The following is a 19,164-nucleotide window of genomic DNA, read 5'->3' on the forward strand; positions in this document are numbered from 1 at the left end:
ATTATCACGGAGCCTCCCCTTTTAGGAGTCATTTATTCTGTCGATGGAGATGCTCTCGGTGTGGGCAGATGAGAAATCAAGGGCTCGTAGCAGCCGCTTTAATGATGATGAAGTGCCAACATCAGCATCGTTTACCCAGGGCAGTGTGAAAGCGATGAGGGAGAGGGACCAGAGCAGAGTGCCTGGGGGCACTGCCCACTGGCTTTTCTCAAAACCCGACCCTTTGGGGATCCTTTTGGCTTTTATTTTTACTTCTCTTTTCCCTTGCAAAGCCACCTCTCCCAAGGAGCAACAGGTCTCCGTGCAGTCAGCAGCAGCGCTGGGTCGTTTCCCTCAAACACGAAATGAGAAATCCATTTGGTTTCTCGTGCGCTGCCTATGATCTATAAACACGGCTTTATTGGATGTTTTCAGAGAGCTATCTGCTCGTAATAAGAGTTTCAGAGACGGCGGTGCTGGCTGCAACCCGCAGCGTGAGGCCGGGCAATGGTGTTCATATTTTTATGTCAATGGGACGCACTGCACGTGCCGTCCAGGGGAGACAGACTCTCCTCGTGTCTCAGAGTTTGCTTCTCCCCACCAGGCTCTGCCTCTGCAGCTGCTCCACGGGAGCTTGGGATTTGATCACGGGGCATTATGTGGGTTTAGAGATTTGGGTTTACTGCTTCCGTGACTGCAGTCGAGCTGCTTTAATATTGCTCCTGCTGTCTGCCTCTTGCTGTCCTCAGCACACAGTGACCAGCAGCCCTCAAGCTGCTCCTGTTGGCCACACAAGTGGGGTTCTTTGGTTTTTTTGGGTGTATTTTGCACAACAGTTGGGGCTTTTGTGTGCTGCTTCTCAGCTTCACTCCTGGTTTTGTTAAGGAGAGCGGTGGCCTCCACTGCTCCAGCTGCGAGGATTGCAGGATCCCAGAGGGATCCAGTGACCCTTTGGGCTGTCCTGGGATGCTGAGTGCAGCTGGCCAGCAGTGCCTATCTACAGCTTTTATTCAGCTCCTTTTTTTTATTCCATTAGACTGTTCCAAGGAACATATATACATTTTTGCCTTGCTCGAGAGTTTCTTAAACAAAAAAGTGAGACACCTTTAAGATGAAACTCCTCGTTTCAAATTTGCCCTCTTTGTAATGCATAAGCCTGAAGCCCACATTCAGTGGTGTACGTTTCAAAGAGGCTTCTTGGAATCGATCCGTCCTTCCCCAGGGGAAGATGAAACAAAGTGCTTTGGGATGTTGTTCCTCTCAGCTCAGCGGGGAAACGTTTTAGATTTGAAGGCACGGGGCAGCAATTGATGGACCGTAAGGCTCTCAGTCACTCTGCTTGCAAACAGATAGCCAACCACCCAACGTGGCATGAGGAAACTGGAAAGTGAAATCACACCTCCGGACTCACAGACACCTTTAGGGCCACCTCAGCACCATGCCAAGATCTGGCTGGACCCAAGAGGGCAGCACAGAGCCCATCTGTGGAAGCTGTGTCCAAAGCTGTAGACGTAATGAGATCGATTTGCTCTTTTTGACCTTGGCTCACCAGTTCAACCGGGATAAAAAAAAAGCATCAAGCCACAGCAGTGCTATTCCTCGTTGGGCAAAAAAGCATTGGGAGGCTCATTACGAGGAATATTCAGCCAAGTTCTGAAGTCAAAAGGAATCAGAGCGCTCTGAATATGTTAAAATACAGCATCACAATCTCTTCCTTATCTTTCCTGCGTATTGGGGGCTGAGTGATGGTAATTGGGAGGATTTGTCAGGAATACACAAACAGCTCCAAACCTGACAAGAGAGAATTCAATTGGAACTTTCCCCTGGTTGTGTTTGAGGCAGCAGGCACTGGGGAAGCAAGCTTGTTTCTCATTTTCTTGGTGACACCAGCAACGGTGTCTATAGGAGCAGTGTGGGCTGCTGAACTCAGGGATTTTTCACTTTGTTAAGCAAGGATGGGTGCAAAAATCCCTTGTTCCAGCCTGGCCTTGTATCCTTCCACTTCCCTGAGGTCTGGCAGCTGGTCTGAGGCAGGGCATGGTATCGATACATCACCTTGTCCATCCTGCTTGGAAAGGGAGCTGGAATATCCCTTCCAACTTGGGATATTCTGTGATTCTAAGATTAGGAAAAAACTCTTCACTATGTGGGTGATGAGGTACTGGAACGGGTTGTCCAGAAAAGGTGTGGGTGCTCCATCCTTGCAGGTGCTCAAGGCAACCTGGTCTAGTGGAAGGTGTCAGGTTGGAAGGATCTAGCACGATTAGAACTGGATGACTGTTAAGATCTCTCCTAACCCAAACCATCCCGTGATTCTATGATCTGCAGGGCAGGAAGCCACAACAACAGTACTTCCACCACTGTTAAGGAGGGGCAGCAAGACCCAAACCTTGTTGGGCGGGTTTGCCCCTCTGCTTCACGTTCCCAGCGGAACTCAGCGGGATCATTCCTTGCATCTCTTCCTTTTCTGTTCAACCCCTCCCCCTTCTGGCCCCATCCCCTGTTGCCCCTTCCACGCCCCCCTGCCCGCACCCCGGGGCAGCCTCCTCGCATCAGGGCCGGCGGGGGGAGGCGGTGCAGCCGCAGCGGTGCCGCCTGGGTGTTCGGGCGGGATTTTCCTCCCACTTCTGCCCACTAGGTGGCTGCGTGCTGGGAGAGCCCGGAGCGGGGAGAGAGGGGAAAAGAGGGGAGAGCAGGAAATAAAAATAATAAGAAGAAGAATTAAAAAAAAAAAAAAAAAAAACCCAAGCCACTGAAATTTAAGCAGAGGAGGGAGCGGCTGCCAGGCACACTCGGGGTCTCTCCGCTCTGCCACAGCAGGCAGCGGGCTGCCGGCGCCAGGCCGAGCCCGGGGACCCCCCGCCCCATCCCGGAGCGGGGACGCCCCAGTTCCACCCCGACGGCAGGAGGAGGCGGCAGGAGGAGCCGGCCCGGCCCGGTGAGTGCGCTCAGCACCGCGGACAGCTCCGCGCTCCGCGCTGCGGTTCTCCGAACCGCGGGGCGATGCGGGCGGGCGCGGGGATGGGAGCGGAGGGAGGCGGCCCCGTCCGCGGGGCTGCGCTTTCGGGGGAAGGGCTGCGCTTTCGGGATGGAAGGTGCCCGCACTTTCCGCCAAGTTCCCTTTGTTGGTGGTGTGGGGCTAAAAGAAACCGGGCTCTTAGCCCCCGCGTCGTGTGGGGAGGGGAAGGGGATTGCATCCCCGCATCTCCGCTTCGTGCTCCTTCCAAAATTCCAGCTCCTGTTTCCCCTTTCCTCAGCTCCGGGCGCAGCCCCGAGCATCTTCGTGCCCGTACCGGCGGGGCCGTGCCAGCCGCAGCCGTCCCCGGGCGAGCAGAGAGCATCCCCTGCGCAGCGCTGCCGCCCGCCCCGCCGAGCTGCCCGCATCCCCGCGTTCTGCTTAAAGTTTGAAGGAGATTTTTGTCTCCCCTCTTGCTCGTTCGGGAACACCCCGACGACAACCCGTCAGGTTTTGGGGGGCAAATCTGCGGGTTTGGAGCGGCTCCTGTAGCGCTCCAAAGCGAAAACCGGAGGTTTGAACAGCAACCCCAACGCTTCGTGGAGCCGGAGAATACGAAACAGAGGAAAAAGAGATCCAGAAGGCTTTTTCCTCCGTGTCCCTCCCCCCGGTGCCCTTCTCCTGCCCGCGGGTGCGCTGCCGGGTGCCGGTTGGGAGCTGCGGGATGCGCGCTGAGCAGCGGCACCGGAGCGGGGAGCGAGCACTGTTGGCGAGGTTACTGCTGCCGAACCGGCGGGGAGAGCGATGTGTGGGAGCTGCCGAGGCACGGATTAATTAGGCACGCTCCGTTAACGGGTACCTGTTAGAGCTCCTGGCTGAAAGCATCTGCCCTGGGAGGAGGAGGATGCTGAGCCCAGCGGGGGATGCTGCCCAGCAGAGCATCGCGCCTTTAGCCGGGTCTGTGCACTGCCTGGGAGCGGCGTGGCTGTCCCCAGCTCGTGCAGGGGTGTGCCAGGCAGGGAGCGGCAACGTAGGGTGGGCAGGGGGAGCAGGGGAGCCTTGGGTTCCCAAAGCACCCTGCATCCTCCCGGGGTGCGTGGCGAATGCGATGGGCGCCGAGCAAACACTCATTAGCGAGTACAGGCGCGCGGGTGCGAAGTGGACGTTTGAGCATGTTATATAAACAAACAGAAAGGAGCCATCAACGCGGCGGGGGAAGGAGTCGATTCATTGACGGAGCTGCCCAAGCAGAAGGGATAAAGCTGGCAGCAGGGTGACATGGCGTGGCGGCCGCTTATAATCCGCTCTGCTTTTAATTGTGTCTATAATGAGACATGAAATGTCAATGTCATTAGATGCCGCCTCTCGCTGTCCCTGCCGGTGTGGCACAGGGGCCGTGCAGGGTCGGGTGCCCCCAGCTCTGTTACGAGCTATTCCAACCCCTCTGCCCAGAGAGCAGCAGGCTGGGATGTGAAGGAATAAACACGGGTGGGAGAAAAGGAAAAGGAAAAACAGGGGAGGAGGCTGTGTCTGCCTGCACAGTTCCCAGCCTCGCAGTGGAGCTGAAGGATGAGGACGTTGAGTCCCATCCTGGTGGCAGAGCCCTGCTGGGTTCATGCTGGAGTTCTGGCAGTGGGACTTTCAGCCATTCCAAAAGCATTAGCTGTAAAATCAGCACCATCTTCCCACAGTCTATGTCCCTGCCCCACCACTGTCTTTGTTCACTGCAGGGGAGTTGGACAAGATGACCTTTAAGGTCCACTCCAACTCAAAGGATCCCATGGTTCTATGATTCTGTGGAGCACATGGGAAGCTCTGACTGAGCCTTCCCAGGTGTCATATAGAGAGCTGAGCCTGGTGGTTGTAGCAAACACCACCATGGACATGACCCAGCTGCAAAAAATGTGGTGGTGCCCTGAGCTGCCTTAGTGCTGCCAGCAGGACAGAGGGGTGAGCCATCCCTTCTGAGGTGATACCTGCACTGCTGGATCTGGAGTTGGGCTCCCCAGGACAGGAGACATGGAGCCCTTTAGTGGCAAGGGCCACAAAAGCAGCCTGAAGTGCTCCTGAGTGTGCTGGCCTGGGTGCAGAGGACAGGGCAGAGCCAAGCCTGGTGCCGGGCCGTACCGTTCCCTGCTCTCCTGCCCCTTCCAGGTCCCCCTGCCTCCTTGTGCTCATCTCAGAGCTTGATATCAAAATTCTTCACTTTACCTTCATAATTACCCCTCGCAATCTCTTACAGCAGCTTCCTGATGAGCCTCAGGTAATTGTTTGATCTCCCCCCCACACACACACTTTGCTGCTTGTCACTTTGCAATGTCAAAGCCTTGCACTTCCACAAGCACCGAAGTTCCTCCTCTCCAGTAATGCAGGGGGAGCTGAAAATGGCAGGGCTGGAGGTGCCAGAGCACAGCCAGGAGCTGCCCTGCTTCCAAAACCAAGCAGGGGATGGAGGCACGGCCAGGATGACACCCAACCCTGCTCTGGGGGATGGTTGGGCCATCACTTGAGTTATCCCAAAGCTACCCTGGCTCTGCTGGGTCCCTATCATTAGACCCAAAAGGACCTGATTGGGTGTCTCCCACTACGGATAGGTCCAAGTGATGCTTGCTGCCTTTGGGTGGTGAGCAGAACCAAGGTCCTGCTGTGAGATGCTGTTCATCTCTTGCTTAAAGGATGTTTACAGAAATATCCTTGCTCTTCAGCTGGGTTTTGGTCTTTTTCTCCTGGTGTGTGCCTGGCAGTGCTCATCTTGATATCCCGTGGATGGTTGCTTCTGGTTTTGCTGCTGTGGGGGACCTGAATTCTCAAACTCCCCATGTTCTACAGGCAGATGGGGGGCATGAAGGGGCCCAGACTCCAAGAATTCTCAGCAAAAAAAAGCTAGCAGAGGTTGTATGTGCTCTCTGAGACTTCTGTCTCTTAGGAGCGTACGTAGATCCTGTGCTCATCGACAAAGGAGACCTCAGAATTACCTCCACTGTTGGAAAGTGTCATGTATGGACCTCCAAGTGAAGAGATGTCCTTCGGTGGAGGCAATCTGCTGAGTCAGTGGGGTGCATCTGGGGAGGGACAAGTGTGTGGAGCAGGGGATGGAAGGGAATGGGTGAGCAAGCAAGAAGGGCAAGGACGCCCAGGGTCTTGCAATCCTTGTCAGCCTATTTCAGTCCCATTCCAAAATGGAAACACCACACAGCGAACCTCTTCCCTTTTTTTTTTTTTTTTTCCCTGTTGAAATCATGATCATCAGCAGAAATATCTGAAAACAAGCACGACTACTGAAGCGCAACCCTGAGCAGAAGCAACAGAGGCTCTCTGCCTTCAAGTTAGCCAGCCAGGGCTCCCGGCTGCTAATTAAGCATGGATTGATTGGGATCGATTGGGCTGTTTTCCCTTTGGGTGCAGTGGGGTGTCCACGAGAACAGCTCGAGCTGGCAATAACGGGACCCCCTTGCCCCAAGATATCCAAGAAAATCCCATTGCAAAGCACAAGCCTTCAACTCAGCTGTAATTACCCAGCTAATCTATTATGTAGCACTAGGAGCAGAGCAAACCAGACAAACAGTTCTAAGATAACTCAAAGAATTGCTTCATTCAGTAAATAATTTTAACATCGGTAATTATTTCCTACACGGGGACAGGGCAGGAGTGCCTCAGGGGACACCACAGAAGGGATGAGCCCCCTGTGTAATTCCTCATTAATAACTGATGAGCACCCCTCCCAGAAGCTAAACCAGGATGGCTGGTGTGGTTTTGGTGGCATTGCCTCCATGGGCAGCATCTTTGGTGCTGCCTGGGGACGCAGCATCCCCACACCAGTGGAGGCTGGGACGGGTTCTGTGTGCATGGCGGCACCCTGGCCCCACGGGGGGCAGAGACAGTAAATTGGGTGTGAATTCATCGTTTTGCTCGAGTGCTATTTTCCTGTGTTAGCTTTGTGTTAATGAAGATTAATGGTGGGGAACAAAGATTAGTGTATGGCACGCTTCCTGGATGCAAGTGGCACAGCCGGTGTCCCCGGCACCCAGCTGCAGTGGCACCAGCTGCAGGGCAATGCTGGAGGTGGGTTCCCACAGTGTCCTACCTGCAAGGGTTGTGTCCTACTGTGGGATGATGCTGAAGGAGTTCCCAGGGTGCAGGACTGTAGCCCTGTAGCCCTGCTCCTTGCCTTTCCCTCACTGCTGCCTTCTGCAGGGCTTCAGGTGCTTGCTGGATCCAACCTCTGAACCCAGCTTCATGTGAAGGAACAGGTGGCTTTGAAGATGCTCAAGGCAAGGCTGCTGGAGGGAGGGACAGGTGCCGGTGTCCCACTCAGGATTGGCATTGCCTCATTCATCCAGCCTGGGCTGGTCCATCAAATGGAAAAGCTGGACTGAGTGAGAGGGCTTTCCAGTAGTGGGTCATAGAGCTTCACAGCCCTCTGTTCCCCTCCATCCTCCATTTTCCCTCTCCATCTTCCATCCCCAACCTTCACCCTCCATCTCCCCCTCCACCCTCTATCCTCAGTCCATCTCCATCTCCATCCTCTATCCTCCATCCATCCCCATCTTCCTGCTCCAGCCCTGTCCCTCTCCCTCCCCAGCCTCGCCGTGCTCTCTTCCTCACTCCGGGCTTTTCTTTCCCTCCCAGCTTCATTGAAAAGCGCTATTTATTGCATTAGGCACTAATATGAAGAGAGTCTCTCTCTGGCTGCCCACTGCAGATGGGGGCCTCTCTCAATCCGTGTCCTGTTCTCAGCTGGGGAATAACAATGAACTCGGGTTGGAGAAAGAGCAGCTCTGTGCTGCGGGAGACAGCCCTGTCCACGGGGCCAAAATAACTCTGTTTGTTTTATTTATAAACTCCGGGGGCACAAGGAGTGAGTGGCATACAGATGTTGGCACAGCTGGCTGGGCCGGCACGACGTGCCTGGGTGCGGGGATGCTCCGGGGTCTCGGCATCCCACCCGCAGCAGGGATGCTCACGCAGAGTCCACGGTGTTCGGCTTCCACCCAAGAGGAAGGGGGAAACTAAAAAAGAAAAGCCCCTCTTCATCATTGATAATGTGTAAAAGGAACAGCGGTCGTGGCTGAGCTGATCGTACCCCACGCGGATCCCTCCCCTCCGCTGCCCCCCATGCATGTGCTCACTCCTTCTCGTCTCCTCCCGTGCTCCCACGAGTGAATTGGATTAGTCACATCCTTAATTAACTGTGCCAGTGTGAGCTCTATTAGGCATTACATGTTTGTCACAATCCAATTAAAAAAGCCATCCCAGCAGGGCACCGGTTGGGCAGCCCCACGGGCGTGCAGCCGGGTGGGGGGCACGGAGAGGAGCCCCCCCAGTCCCTTGGACACCCATGGGATGGGTTTGCCCTCAGGAAGGGTTCAATCAGTGCATTACACCTGCGTGGTTTTGCTCCCGCTTTTCCCTGCGGCCCCTGGGAGGTGGCAGGGGTCCCAGTGGTGCCCATGGCTGCGTCTCGTCCCACGGCGGTGGGCTGGGAGAGGGAACCCTGGTGGGGAGTGTCTCCTCTGCAGCAGAAGCAGAAGGCTTAATCCTGTTAAATTTCTCCTCATCGATTGCGGATTTACAGCTAAACCACTTGCTGTGGAAATGCATGAGCTTCCCCCTCACAAGTGCATTAGCTGACCATACCAAGGGCTGCTCGTGAGCCCCAGGGCTCAGCTGGGGGACTCATCACCTCCGCTCGGTGGTGGCCGGAGTGACCCCACAGCAGCTAGGTCCCCACCACCCTCTCCTTTTGGGTCCCTCCAAATCTCCCTGCAGGTCCCAAGTCCCCAGGTTGTGGGATGGAGAGGGCTAGGGGAAAGGGGATTTTCGTTATCGATCCCCAGAGTGCAGAATCTGCTGCTCTGGAGGATTTTCTTCCCAGCAATCAATGGAAATGTGTTTATCAGGAAAACGTGTTTGACCTGGACAAGTGTTTTAGTGATGTAAACAGAGCTGGAGCAGGGAGAAGTGGAGATAAGGAGGGTTTGGAGCAGAGACAGGCAGCAGCACAAAGACTGGGAGATGAGAGGGGCTGAGATAAGGAGAGGGAACGAAGGGGAGGGCTGTGTGGGGAAGGGCTGATGGGAGAGCGATGGAAGTGCAGAGAGGAGGAATGGGATGGGAAGGCAGCTGTTCCCTTAAGCTAGCACCAGGCACGAGATCACTGTATTAAAGAGGCCTCCATTAGAGGATTTAATTAGATGCTGGCTGCTGGGTCTCATGGTCTCATGTCCAGCAACACAGCTGACCCAGGTTGGAAGCAATGAGGGATTCAAGCTCACGTGGGCTTCCTCTTCCCACATGGCTCTGTCCTGCACCCCAGGTTGGCACCAGCGGTTTTGAGGTAGGTCCCATATGGCAGCCTGGGCCACCTGGTCAGACAGACAGATTTCAGAGCAGTTTTCAGGCGAGGTGCCACCACTGTGATGGGCAGAGGGATGCACGGGGTGGTTGGGTCGGGAGTGACGGTGATGCTCATAGTGCTCCAACGTGCATTCAGGACCATGGTGTTATTTATTTTAACCCCGTGATGCTGGGGAACACCCCAGCACCGGAGCAAGGAGCATGAACGGCAGGATTAATAATTCACGAGGCTGTGTTAAACAGGACACCCAGGGAATGAAAAGAGATACACCTCCAGGGCTTTGTGGTACAAATCAAGCCATTAACTACCTGTGGCTGTGAGTAAATCCCTGCTGCAGACAGCGGGTCCCTAATGATGCTTTCTCTTCCCATCCTTATGATGCACCCGGTGAGGCTCTGGGGAAGCTCTGCTTTGCTTTCTCCCTTCCCCGTCACATCTGCAGCTGCTTTCCGAAATGCCTCAGCTCCTATCCCAGACATGAGGAATGGGAGCACTGTGGGACCTGTTCCTACTGCTGTTATCCTCCCTGGCACCATGTCCCCTTTGCAGGCACCTCTTGTCTGTTGGTAACACTCTAACAAAAAAAAAAGACCTGTTTTTTTTATGTCTGTGCTCACCATGTGTGGCTGGAAGGGGTCCAGGCCCCAGGGCAAGCACCCAAAAACGCTCCAGCCAAGATTCTGAGCTTGCTGGTGCACAGGGATAAAGGAACTTGGGCAAAGCAGGATATCCCCAGCCCATCCCCTTCGGGATGCTGAGGTCCTGTGCCTTCATCTCCCACCACACTCTGCCGCATGGGGAAATGGGCACAGCTCTGATGGAGTGTGCTGTGATGGGGATGTGGGGTTGGGTGTGACAGAGGCGGCAGACAAGACTGCAGATCAAAGAGGCAGAGGACAGAGGGACAGGGTCCCCATTGTCCCCAAACACCGGCACCTCTCTCAACCTGTGCTGGGGAATGCAGGCAGAGGGGAAAGAGAAAGAACCAGAGCTGCATCTCCCAAACACAGCTCATCAGAATTCCCCTGCTAAGCCCCGAGTTACTTTATACAGCCTTCTATTTTCACAGCTATCTGCTCAAACATTAATTTTACAGCCCGAGCCGAAGAAGCTATCAGGAACAGAGCGAGACACACATAGGTGTTAATTCACTGCACCACGGACCAACAACAGCACAACTCCCTTTAATGACACCCCAACGGCTCTGCAGGCTGGGCTGGGCTAGCAATGGCATTGCCCTGCCCCACTGAAAGCTCAGAGCAGTGCTTCCTTTGCTGGTGGGAAGAGAAGCAGAGGGTGCAGCAAGACCCATGGCCCGGATGCTTCTGTGGGGCAAGAACAGTGGTACCAGCTGGGATGCACCATGGGGTGACACAGGAGAAAGTCATCGTTGGCATACCCTAAGCCCTGTGCCAGTGCATAGACGTGTAAGATCTGGGTGTGCATAGATATGCACACATACGTGCTGCTGTTAGCACTACTGTTTGGGTTTTCTGATGCTGTCAGGGGGCACAAATGGGGAGAGAGGCAGAGCACTGTGTGACGGTTTTACAACTTCCCAACCTGCTGAGTCGTGTTCTTGGTGGCTTAAAGTAGGCTGTTATTAATGTGTCAAAATGATGGGCTCCCTTTGATTGTCAATTATCCCTTTTTGTGATACCTCCCAAAGCATTCTCCAAAAGCACTCTCCAAAAGCACAAAAGAAAAAAATAAAATCCAGGTGATTTACTCCCCTTTGTAATTAGATTTGGTAATTAGGTTCTGCTTTGTAGCACTGCAGATCAGTGTCCAAGAAGCAGAATTTCTCCCAGCCCGACCTCAAGACCCTCCACTGAGCTCACATGGGGGACCTGTAGGGACATCACAGCTGGATCACAGCAGAGAATGCACCACCCCAAAGAATGTGGAGGCATTTTTCCTTTCTTGCTCTCACTTAGGTGATGGAGAAGACCTTCAGGGTCCAACCATCAGCCTGCTCTACCAAGTCCCACCACTAACCCCTAGTTCTGTGTCCATACATCTTGTAAACACCTCCAGGGATGGGGAGCCCACCCTGGGCAGCCTGTTCCAATGCTTGGCCACCCACCCCATGAAGGAGTTCTTCCTACTGTCCAACCTGATCCTCCCCTGTCACGACCCCACAAGAGAGATGCCTCTTGCTCACTGAGTGATGATGGGACCCAACAACTAATATGAAATTGCTGATGAAAAAAACGAAGAAAACTGGAACTACTTGAGAAAGAAATCTGCCGTGAGAAGCGATGTTTGAAGCATTGCCATTTAGTGGACTCACATGGAGTGTGGCAATTAAAAGCTGGCTACGCTTGATTGGCAGGAATTAGAAACCATGCCAAAGCCTGGCACAAGAGCAGGTCTCTCCCACCTGCTTGTCCTTCCTGATCCTTCAGACCTTTACCAGATGCCAAGCAGACAAATGATGCTAAATTAGCTGTGGTCCTTCCCCCTTGTTTCATTTATTTTATTTTTCAAAACCAGCAGCTTGGAAATAAATGCCTCCCCCTCCCCCCCAAGGCAAAGCTGTCTCCAGGTTGAGTTGCCCCCACAACCCCTATGCCTGGTCCCATCAGCAGCTCCATCCTTGGGCTCTCCAGGTGCCTCCTTCCGTAGGGTCTGCTATTATTTGTACTTGGGAATTGCATTTGAAAGGGGAGATGACGTTTTGGGAATTGTTCTCTGTTCGGTTTAATTCATTTTTAATCAGCTGACGGTAACGATTTGATACAGACCATCTTCCTGAACTGAAGTTAATCACTGCTGAGCAAGCCCTTCACTTTGCGTTATTTAGAGAGGCATTTTGGAGAAATACTGTTGGAGAGGTTATTTAACCATGTATTTGTTTTCATTGTGTACACAGCTCTTTCATGGTCTTCCCGGCATTTAATGCAGAGAGATTTTATTTATTTTTGTCATTTGGAGGGAATTCAGTCCTGCCAGAATGCCTGGGATTGGTGGCCCTGGAGGCTGCAGTAATCTGCACAGACCATCTGGGCTGCAGCCCAGGGGGGCTGGAAAGCCCTGTCCCCCCCAGGCCAGCTCTAGATTCCTGATGTTTTGGAAATAGAAAGACAGGGAAAGGCACTACAAAGGCACTACGACTGCACTGAGATGCAATGGGTCCCAGTTCACAGAGCACTTGGAGTGTTGATGATGGGTTGGCAGCAAACTCACAGCAGGAGATGGAAAATGGAGCAACGTGGGCTCACACCTCGAGTTATGGTCCGGTCTGGCCAAAGAGTTTTCATTTCATTTTAAAAGTCCCCCATGCATTCCCTCCCCATGAGCGCTAGTGGCACAGACTCTGGTGGCTGTGTTATTTGAAACTTAAAATCGTCTGGCACCGTACTGCCCGCTTCCTGACACTTCCTTGCTTTTTGTTTAGGATAACAGCAATAATGAATTTAATTTTGAGATGGGGAGGGCAGTGGCCGTGGTGGCAGCCAGTCTTGGGCAAGCTTGGTGAGAGGCGACCCGTGGCTCCGGATGGAAGTTGAAAGCTGGGGAGCTGAGCTCCTTCCTGATGCTGCCCCATCCATCTAAATCCTTCGTCTGGCTCCTAAACCCCCTTTCACCCTCCATTCTATCCACCCTATCACAACCCAGAAATAAGAGCTGCACCACCTCCCTTTGGTCTGCTTCGGCAGAGCAGGAATTAGCAAAACCTCTTGGACGTGTTTATTCCCCTTTTTCACCCTTCGCTCTGAGCCGTGCTCCCTCCCAGCACCGCCGATCCACGCAGAGCTCTGCATCTGATAACGAAAGGCAGCGTTCCCCCCACCCCATCCCACTCCCCCCCCCCCCCCCCGCCCCACCGCAGGATGCATTATTTATGACGCACATCGATCGTGGGAAATAACCCCAGGGCATTGCAACCTGATCGAAATCGCGGCTCACACCGCAGCGTTAATTACCCCCCGTCCCTTCCCAGCGCCCACGATCCCAGCGGGGTGGGTCTGCAGGCCACACATGCAGGTGGGTATCCTCACATCCACCCCCCAGCCCTGCTGCCTTCGCTCCCTGCCGCGTCGCTCTGCTCTCCTCTCAGCACTCGGGAGCTCTTCAGTGCTTTCCATAGTGTTTCCCTGCCTTGACAGTCCTTTACAGGAACAAATGAAGCCACCTCTCTGGCAGACTGAGCAGGCTCAGCTCTCTGCATCTCTCCAGCGAGGCAACCTCCCCGTCCTCTGATGATTTTGTGACTCTCTGCAGCCGTTCTGACTCCTCATCTTCCCTTGCTGAGGCACCCACAGGCACGGTGCTCCATCTCCCTGCCCCTGCCCAGCTCCCCACATTCCTTCCTCTAATCCCTTCTCCCCGGGTGAACCCCCAGTGCCAGGTTTAGGTGCTGTCCTGTGCTGAGTAAGGGCTGCAATGAGGCAGTAAGACCCATGTTACAGTGCTCTGATCACGCTGGATAAAGACTTCTTAAGAAACTCTGCTCTACTCCGAACAGTTCCCATGAGATTCAGAGATAACAGTGCTGCCAGACCCCAAAAACCACAGGTGCAGTGCTGATGCTGAGCAAGAAACTCTCCCACCTCCCCGTGCTGATGAAAGAGCCTTCCAACATCATTCCCAAATGGGAAGGTGTTGGTGCTGTGGACAAAGGCAGGTGGTTTTGGCAGTGCCCAAAACAGTGTCCACACAGAGAGGAGCACCAATGGGATGCAGCGCTCAGGGCTGCACCATGGGAATTTGGGAAAGTTGTGAGTTTGGGAAGGTTGGTACTTCTGCAGATAAAGCACATCTTCCCCTAAAACAATGGGGTTGATGAAGAGATTAAACCGTGCCTGCAGCCATTGCCGGCTGTAGGGATGGAAAATAAGAGAGGGTTGGGGCAGGAGGAGGGGGGCTGTGGGAGCTGCAATGGGGATGAGCAGGAGGACGGTGGAAGGAAAATGTCAGCAACGAGGCTGCAGCAGAGGTGGAAATGCTGGACTTACGATGGAGGATGGGGTGAAGATACCCACTGAGGGACAGTGCAAGTCAGTGTGGCACCGTAACGCCGTGCACCTGAGCACCAGCTCCCACACAGGTACCAATTCCCAATCGCAGCACTCCAGCAGAACGGCTGCTAAAGGAAGTAATAACAGCAAAACACGATAAAACTGTAATGAAAAATAATTAAAAGACGGCCGTCGGCGTGGGGATGATTGGGAATGCAGGGAGGGTGGTGATTACCATGCTACCCAACGGAGGCAACGAGGAGCCGTGCTGCTGGTGGTAATGGGGCTGCTGGAGACAACGGGGTGTCTGGATGGAGGCGCGGATCTTGGAATTGTAATGGGAATAATTATGACTCTAATGGGGTGGTAATAAAGATAATGGCACCGTAATTGAGGAGGGGATAGCTGGAGAGGAGGAGGTGCAGATAACAGCCTTGTAAAGGAGATGATAAGAAAGATAATGGATGGTAATGGAGTTGTTGTTAAAGGTAATGGAGTTATAATGAGGTGACGACTGCGGCAGGTGGAAGGGATGGTTGGTTTAACGAGGACCGTGATGCAGAGAGGACTATATTTCTAATTGGCTGTGACAGGCAGTGGTGGAGGTGACTGGGAGGCTAATATCAACTGAAGGGGTCAACCACTAAGACAAACGCGGACATGCAAAGAGCACGGCAGAACCGTGGTCCCCGGGGACGCAGCTCGGAGGTGATGAGCAGCGGGAATGCCGCTCTGCGGCATGAGGAGCAGGGTAGAAGAGATGGAAAACAAGCCCTGAGCAAGCCCTGAGGATTTCTTCAGCTCTCTGAACCCAAGGGACATGCCCATGGCGTGGATGAAGATGAGGAGCGCCGGTAGCGGCGATGACGGTGACAGGGACGAGCTGGTGGCTGCAGCACGGCTGCAGGACAGGGTTGGCCCCTGAGGGCTGCCCTGGGTGGCAGTGACTGACTGGGACAGACACACAAGTGAGCTCATCAGCTCACAGCCGTGGGGGACGAGGGAGAGCAGCTGATTCACCCACACATCTTGTGCCTGCTCCTCACCTCCTCCTGAAGCACAAGGTCCCCAGCCCTTCCTTCAGTCCCGTTAATGGCCATTTCTGAGTTCCTGCAAGTGATTTCCTTGTGCAGCCCCACCACGGTGCTCCCAGATCACTGTGCTCCTGCAGAACTTGAAGAGACCCTGCACGCCCCAGAGGTTGGGTTAGCTCTGTGAAGGCAGCTCGGGGTATGCCCTGCTGACACGAGCACACACGACCCCAAATGCTCTGGAGGATGTACTCCTCGGGGCTGGATTGGAGCCCGGTGTGATCATCTTGTCCTGATGAGCTGGATGGCAGGGAGGGTGAAGTGCAGCCCTCACTGGGTTCCTGCACTGTGACTCCTGGCTCTCCTCTTTTCAAGAGGCGAAAAGCCTGGGCTTTCTTAAGCACTCATTCTCCTTCCCCTGCACTTACAAAAGAGTTTTTCCACAGCCATTACACTGATGGCCTGTTGGAGCTTGCTCTGCTTGCTTCTGTGCATCTGCTCTGCACTCCTCATCACTGTGTCCCTGTTTTCATTTCACTTTCTCTGCAACTCCTTTAGGGTCTCACGTCCTCCAAGCCTCTGAGCCACCTTCCTCTCATCCCTCCGCATCGAGATGGCTTGTTTTGGTTCCCCTAATGCAATCACTTTAGGTAATTGCCAGCTTCCCTGCTCTCTTTATCCCTCAGATTATCTTCCCTGGAGATGTCACCTACAGGTTCCTGGAGGTTGTTTTTTGTTTTCTTTTTTTGCAGACCATTATCCCCATTCTGCTGTTCTCGCTCCCTTTCTCTTTGCACTGTGCACTCCATTATTTTGTGATTTATTTCCTGAAATCACCTCCCACTTTTTTTTTCAAGCAGTTCTACTCTATTAGCCCAAATCAAAGCCAGGTAGCAGCTTCTCCAGTAGCTTTTTCTGTCATTGGAAACGAGTTGTTGCCCTAACACCCCAAGAACAGAACGACTCCGTCCTCCTGTATCACTTTCCCATGAGGTGTTGGCGGAGTTGAAGGCTCCATTACCACTGGGTAATGAGAAACCCGGGGTTTGAAGAGTCTCTTGCATTCACCCATCTCCCCACGCTGACTCCCATGAGTGCTGGTCCACCAATGTTGTCCACCAACGTGGCCCACATCCAAGTCAGCTGCTCCCAGTTCCTTGCTGAACTTCAAGAGGAAAGTCACATCTTTCCTTGCTGTTTGTTGGCATTTTCTGGGCAATACCTTCTCCCTTCATCAGCAAGGGCCACAGTGCTATAACCTTTGCAGTTCTGCCTCTGTTTTTAGAGGTAGGATTTGATGGGTTCCAGGTGGCATCTGCCTGGGCAAGGGAGAAACATCCTTTAAATGCCTCAAGCACCTGTGAAGCAAATGAAAGAGCTAACAAATAAAAAAAAAAAAAAGCCAAGGTGAAGAGCTAGAAAGAAAAGAGCTAAGGAGATTGCCTCCGAGATAACCTGAAGGTTTGCTTCCACTTAAAGATGTGAGTTTTCTTTTTCTGTCTTAATCGGTTTCTCAATAGAAAAACTTCAAGTCGAAATAACCAAGCGCACCAAAGGACAAAGCAATTGCAGGTCCCCTGGCTTGTTGCCAGATCAAACTCTGCTATATACAGTAACAAAAATAAAGGGGAAAAAAAAACCAGAAAAAAAAAAAGGAAAAATAAAAGAAGAAGAAGCAATACACTGTAACAGGTCTCCCAGAGGGAAAACAGGCAGCGAGGGTGAAGAATAGGAGGGGAAATTGGAAGAGAAAGTTGGTCTGGCTCCAGGACCAACTAGTGTGCAGATCCCTGAATAGCCAACTGGTAGCAGCCGCCCTGGGAAAAAGTTGGTGAAAAACTCCCATTGGTGTCATCACCAGAGGCTCAAGTCCTGATAAATAATGATAAATGGTGAGCGGTGTCATGCAGTGAAAAATCAAGGAGGGAAATAGTGCCTTCAAGAGGAGTTGCAGTACCCAGCTCTCACACCTGAGGTACTGCCACTGCTTGAGAGGTTTGTAGTGGGATTAGGATGTCCCACGTCTCCAGTATGGGCATGGCCAGGATGCTCAGAGCTCCTTGGAGATGCATGAGTTCAGGTTGTCTGCTGGTTGTTGTGGAAAAGAGCTGCTTGAAGGAGGGGAAGAATAATAAAAAGAAATAAAGGAGAAAGATGTAACACTCACGCCAGCGCTTGGGGAGGCACCGGGGACATGGGGCTGAAAGGATCCATGCCTTGTGCCAGCACCCTAAATGTAGCACACTTTCAGCAGTTTGGAGGTGGCTTAATTAAGCCTTAAGCACAGTGACAAGGTTGTGTGGACTGACAAATGCCTGTGGTCTTCCACCAAGACCAGCCCCACTTGCAAATGAGTGGCTGTGATTTCCTTTTCAGAATGCCAGGATGGAAAGTAAGAGCAGAAGTGAAGTTGGAGGAAAAGAAAAACCTCAGCGGACCTGCTGCTGGGGCAGTGAGATTCCAAGCAGGACCTCAAATCCCCAGTATGCACGAGATGTTGCTGGTGTTATCTTGGCTCCTGTAGGTGCCCGAGTACCAGCGAACATGCTTCAAGTTTTGTGAGAAACTGTGCCCTGTGGGCAGGTCTCGCAAGATGTAATGGCAATGCAGCTAGCAGCGTTGCCCTGAAACCTGTAGGATTTAACAGCTTGGGATGCTCTTTCTAAGAGTAGTTTTAACTAGCCAATACATTTTTTTATGTCAGGGTGAATAACTCTCTCAATTTCATTGCGGGCGATCCACAAAAAGTCATTTTCTATTAAGCTTTTTATTGCTTTCAAGGGGGAAAAAAAAAAAGCGAAGGAATGCAACCAAAGTTACATTTTCCCAAAGTTTTTTTTCTTTTTCTTTAACTTCTTAGTGTAAATCTTGCGAGGATCTGTGAGTCGGACTCTCCACCTTGGGCATCTGTGGTCGTTTGGCTTGGAGCAATGCTGGGATGTGTCGCAGCCCCACAGCTCAGCTCAGAGGCTCCAGGTGTGTCAGGGAAGCCAGCTTCAGGCTGGACCCCAGTGTTTCAGCCCAGTGCTTCTCAGGCAAAACAGCAGAGGGGTTTTTCGTGGTTCCAGGCCGTGGATAAGCAGTGGGGAAAACTTATCAGCATCCATTCAAAAAATAGGAAGCTGAACGTCTCCTTTGGGCACGGGCCGCTGTCAGCCCCAGTGCACTTCTCACCTTTGGGAATGATATTGCCAAAGGCATCCATGATGCTGCTGCCCCCATGCTGATTCATTGCTGACCTTGCAGAAATCAGAAACTGTCTCCTTTGAGCTCAGAGGAGGTGTGCTCAGCCCCCGCAGAGGGATGAGCAACCCTCAGCCCGTGTGTGCACGGCTGTGCACGTGTTTGGTCCTCTCTTTGGCATCTCTGTCAAACACAACCTGTCCCTGAGCCCCATGGAGGACAAGGTCATCTCCTCTCCATCCCAGCATCCAGGAGGCTGCAAATGCAGCTCTGGGTCATAGGGGATGGGAGCATATCTGCTCCCTTGGGTCCCGTCCGTATCCAAGATCCTGTTTTCCTGCAGGAAAAGGGGTGTTTGCTCCCAAGTTCCTGCAACCAAAAATCCCTGCCTTTCACACTGCCGCACTCCAGCTCTGTACATATTTTTGGCTCTTCCCACAGTGCTGTAATTGCTGTCCAAGCGAAGTCGTTGCTCACTTCAGCAAGGCCTACGTGGTAGACCACAGCGCATCGTTTACCACTATTTATCCATCCACTGGAACAAAAGGGGAGGAGGGCAGCAAGAAAGCGTGCTTCAGATGGCTGTGGTTAATTTGGGTTTGGAAATGATAAGACACGCAAATTCAGAGAAACAAGAGGTGCTGAACCAGCCTTCTCTGAGCAGGAAAGGGCAACTGCACATATGTGTGTGTG

At 53.0% G+C, this 19,164-nt stretch overlaps 1 protein-coding gene across 1 annotated transcript in view; it reads left to right on the forward strand.

Moving 5' to 3' along the window:
• The first annotated feature begins 2,572 nt into the window (after window positions 1-2,572).
• TNR (tenascin R) overlaps window positions 2,573-19,164 on the forward strand; it is a 48,598-nt gene continuing 32,006 nt past the window's right edge. Inside the window, exon 1 of the mRNA XM_065746826.1 lies at window positions 2,573-2,917. The gene's annotated coding sequence lies outside the window, so the exon portion shown is untranslated. The remainder of the gene's footprint in view (window positions 2,918-19,164) is intronic.

The sequence above is a fragment of the Cyrtonyx montezumae genome, unplaced genomic scaffold (genome assembly GCF_038088225.1).
Source record: "Cyrtonyx montezumae isolate F1298 unplaced genomic scaffold, pur_monq_1.0 scaffold_1, whole genome shotgun sequence".
Lineage (NCBI taxonomy): Eukaryota > Metazoa > Chordata > Aves > Galliformes > Odontophoridae > Cyrtonyx > Cyrtonyx montezumae.